The sequence below is a fragment of the Notamacropus eugenii genome, chromosome 2 (genome assembly GCF_028372415.1).
Source record: "Notamacropus eugenii isolate mMacEug1 chromosome 2, mMacEug1.pri_v2, whole genome shotgun sequence".
Classification (NCBI taxonomy): Eukaryota; Metazoa; Chordata; class Mammalia; order Diprotodontia; family Macropodidae; genus Notamacropus; species Notamacropus eugenii.
Genome location: NC_092873.1, coordinates 99248378 through 99253000, shown reverse-complemented (window position 1 = coordinate 99253000; position 4623 = coordinate 99248378). Strand labels below are relative to the sequence as shown.

Genomic DNA, 4623 nt, shown 5'->3' with positions numbered 1-4623 from the left:
TTTGTGCTTAGGTAAATTTAAGTGGTTATGCAACTCTGATATCACAATCAGGGAGGTGCTAGAGGTTGGGAAGAAAGGCTTTTTCTAAGTTCCTTTTCCATCTCAATCATGCTCCAGTATGACATGGGTCCAAAAATTTTTAACATGGAAAATTCAAGATGTGAATATTCCAGAAAAATAAACAGGTCAGGAAGTGGGAGCTGTTTAGAGCAGAGCTTGCCTATCTATGACATCTATGTCTTATAGATCTCAAAGGAACATAAAAATTATCACAGTGCCTTTTATTATCCTGAAAGTGGACAGTGACAAATAATAATAAAACTGACATTTATATGGCAAAGTGGCACAATAACAATAACTGACAAAATCATAAGTAGCATGTATGTAGCATTTCTAATACAAAGGGCTATAATAACTGACATTATTATAAGTGCTATAATAATAACTGACATAATCATACCTGACATTTCCACAGTATTTACAGTATGGCAAAGTATTATAATAATAACTGAAATAAGTGCTATAATAATGACATTAGGAGTGTTATCTTAATAACTGACATTGCCAAGATTTCTAGTGTAATAATAATGAAATGACATTTACATAGCAAAGTACTATAAGTACATTCTAAGTATTATTTCTACAGAACAGTTCTATGGGGTATTAACCCCATTTTACAGATGAGGAAACTGAAACCAAGGGAGGTCTAGAGATTTGTCCAGGGTCCCACAACAAGTAAGTTCCAAGGGTGGGGTTCAAATCCAAGCACCCTTTCCAATATACCATCCTGCATCACATGATATCTCCTGCCAAGGTAAATCGGAACTTGATTGCAAAGGACCTTGAATATCAGTATAGCAGGTATTTTTGCAATATGCTTCATCACTAGGGCAAGCCAAGGAGCACTCATTCTAGGAGATGAAGAACACTGAATCACTGTATACTTTGAATACATATCTGTTTAGAAAGCACCCACAGGGTCTTGGCTTCGTAAAGGAAATGTTTCCCTTTCTCTTTGTTCAACTGTACACATCTGTCCATATATCAGATGTTTATTTTTCATAATAGAGCTCAAAATCACACCTCCATTTCCTCATATTGAAGTTTCCATGCCTACTAAAGCGGACTTATGACACCAATCTGTTTTTATGGAGGAGTTGATTGAAGGCATAGCCAACTGATCATTGCTAGTGAGCCACTGATTTTCCCCAGCCTTTTGGGCAGGGCAGAACATTTGCTACGTGGTGTCCTTCTAGATGCCTATGGCAGAGGATGAATTTGCTCCATAGTGAGACAACCTTGGTCAATAAGAACAGTCCTTCCCTTCCTTATGCTCTGCTCTGCAGGCAGAAGGTTGGAGAATAACATGATTATATAATACTAGATACAATGAATACTCTACCACGACATTGCTGAAGAACACTTTTTTCCCTGCCCCATTACTAACTCTCTCCTTTCTACTTCTTCATTGCTTTCCCCTCCAGAACTGGCCATCTGCTTTTGGATATTTTCTAAGGTGCTATATCCTAGTTGTTTGCCTCTGACAATGTGGAATAGGATTCTGGAAAAAATATTGGATTTGGGGTCAGAGGATGTGAGTTCAAATCCCAACTCTGCCACTAATTACTTATGAGACCTTGAGCAAGTCCCTCAGCATCTACAAGGCATAAGTTTCCCCATGTATAAAATAAGAGGGTCCCTTCCAGAGATAAGGTATCCCACTTTGGACTCATCATCTCTTCCCATCCCAGAAACTTGCCCCTTTCCTTCACTGCAACTTGTAACCCATGGGTGAAAGAAGATCAATAAAGATGTCAGTGAGTCAGTCTTGGAGTGATTGCTTCCAGGTATCAGTAAAGTTCTAAGGGTTATGGATTAAAAGAAGAGCCAAAATATAGCCCTTGCTCTATAGAAGCTCATATTCTAATGGGGCAGACAACATGCAGGTAACTAGGTACATGGAGGAGTATGAGATGTTCAGAGGCAACTAGCAACTCTGTTGTGAGGGCTTGCTAAGCCCTTTTCAGGGTTGCTCATCCATCTTTGGTGTCCATCTATCATCCAACTCGCACCTCTGACTCTCAGGAGGTGTAGCATGTGCAGAGGCCACATGCCGTGCAACCCTCTCAGCAGATGGCCTAAATCAGATTGTAGGCAACCAGCCACCTCAAATCCACAGGTGAGTGAGGGGTACGTCTACCCCAATCATATGCAGACTTCCCCCAGCCAGAATGGGTGGATGAGGTGCTGCGTCCTCCTGCTCCTCCTCCACTATGACATTGGGCCACCAGCAAATGAACGAATGCAGCCACCGAGTCCTACAGCCACTGTCATGCTCTGCATGATCATCAGTCAGGCCAAGAAGCACCCAAGCTTGATCCCCCAGTTCGTGTTCATTGGTGCGAGGGACAATGGGGCGACCCTGTACATAATGTGCCTGGTGCTGTTCAATCCTGATGTCAGCTGGGACAGAAAGAATAACCCAAAGCCTTGGAACAAAATGAAACCCACTGATCAGTACAAGTTCTACTCAGTGAATGTGGATTATAGCAAACTAAAGAAAGAAGGCCCAGAATTCTAAGTGAAAACTATGCTTTTGTAGTGGTTGAGAATGAAGGTCTTTCACAAGCCATCTGCGCAATTTTACATACAATTAGGAAATGCTTGATTTTTCCCTCATGTTGTATGAAATTATGTTGGGTTTAACAGATACATAAAGATGTGAAACTTGAGAAAAAAAAAAGGAATGGGTGGATGAGAACAATTCATTCCAATGTCCATGAAGGTGGAAGAGGCAGGTGCTGTGGTGAGCTTGGAATTTGGTCAGATATCGAAGATGCCAAGGTCACCAACTGCATCCTTGGCCATCATCAGTTGTCCTGACTTTTGTCTTGCCAGTGAACTCCAATGACACTGGAAGAAAGAGCGAAGCTGATGGGCTGAGGACTTAAGGCAACTTCTGTCCTCACTTAAATCTAATTCATGGATGAGTCAAGGTATCACCTGTGACTTTGCTGTTTCTCTTTGAAAATAAAGGACGAAAAATATCTAGGTACATAAAAGATAGATATGTTGTAAATGGGAGGTATCTCGGAGAGACAGACACTAGCAACTGGGGAAACTGGGAAAGGATGCTTGCAGAAGTTAGGATTTGAGCTGAGTCTTGAAGGAATCTCAGGGAAGCCGAGAGGAAGAGATGAGGAGAGAGACAACATGTTCTATTTTACATTACAGGTAGCTGGTACATACCATAAGTGCCTAACTTTTTAGTCATGCCTATTGCCTAGCACAAATCCCTAGCCATAGCTGGTGTTCATTAAGTATTTGTAGAAGGAAAAAGAGGATAGGTTGAGTGATAGCAGACACAGTGGTGAGAGCTCTGGATCTGGAGTCAGGAAAATTAAGATTCAAATTCTATCTGAGAAACGTTCTTATTGTGTGACCTAGAATATCATATAATATAATATCATATAAACTCTCTGAGCCTCAATTTCCCCAATTATAAAATGGGGATTATAATAGCAACTACATAAAAGGAATGCCATAAAGACTAAAATGTTATTGTTTTTCAGTTATGTCTGACTCTTCATGACCCCATTTGGGATTTTCTTTCAAAGATATCAGTACAGTTTGCCATTTCCTTCTCCAGCTCATTTTACAGATGAAAAAACTGAGGCAAACAGGACCAAATAACTCTCCCAAGGTCACATAGCTAGTAAGTATCTGAGGCCAGATTTGAACTTGTTTTCTTGACTCCAGATGTGGCACTATCCAAAGACCAAAAGGAGAAAATAAATAATAAGCACTTAGTAAATGTTACACTGCATGTGTTATTCATTACTGTTGTTCTAGATTGTGATTTCATAGTTTTCAAGGAGCTTGCTTGTATGTGTGTTTGCATGCATACAGATAAATACACATACACAAGCTCATACTTTGCAAATAGGCTCATACATACCTTTCTTTCTTTCCTGATGGCGACAGTTTCCTGAGGCCCCAGGGGGAAATCACTTTAAACGTAATGATTTCTTTTTACATATGTCTATTGACTTTTCTCCAAGTTGTATTGGCATTTTCTGATTCTTAACTAGCAAACAGCTCTGTGACACACTTTTCAAGCAGGCAATGATAAGCATATTTATCACTGCCTGTGGCACATGAGTAGGACCTCGGGATAATGCTGGATTCTGTGATACATCCAGGATCACCTGCTGGTCAGCTCATGTGAAGAGTATCTGGTTCGATTCCTGCTCCTCTTCTTCAACTTTACTATACATTTCTCCCTTCTATACATTCTCTTATCTACATGCCTTTTCACTGCCTTTTACTTTTCTCATGTCCATAAGGCAGTCCCTCCTCACCTCTACCTCATACCTCCCTTTAAAGCTGAGCTCAAGTGACTTATTCTACATAAGAATTTTCCCAGACCTTGTAACTGCTAGTGCCTTCCTCCCAAAATTACTTCATATTTATTTTGTATGCATTTTATTTGTTCTTATATTATCTCCTCTTGTATAATACAAACTCCTTGAAGGCAGCCTCATTTTTGTATATCTGTCCCCCACACCTAGCACAGTGCCTGGTGCATAGTAGATGTGTAATAAATGCTTGTTGACATTTGCA

General features: G+C 40.3%; 1 pseudogene; it reads left to right on the top strand.

Annotated features, from left to right (window-relative positions):
* The first annotated feature begins 2332 nt into the window (after positions 1–2332).
* On the top strand, positions 2333–2581 carry LOC140523635 (cytochrome c oxidase subunit NDUFA4 pseudogene; annotated as a pseudogene).
* The last annotated feature ends 2042 nt before the right edge of the window (positions 2582–4623 follow it).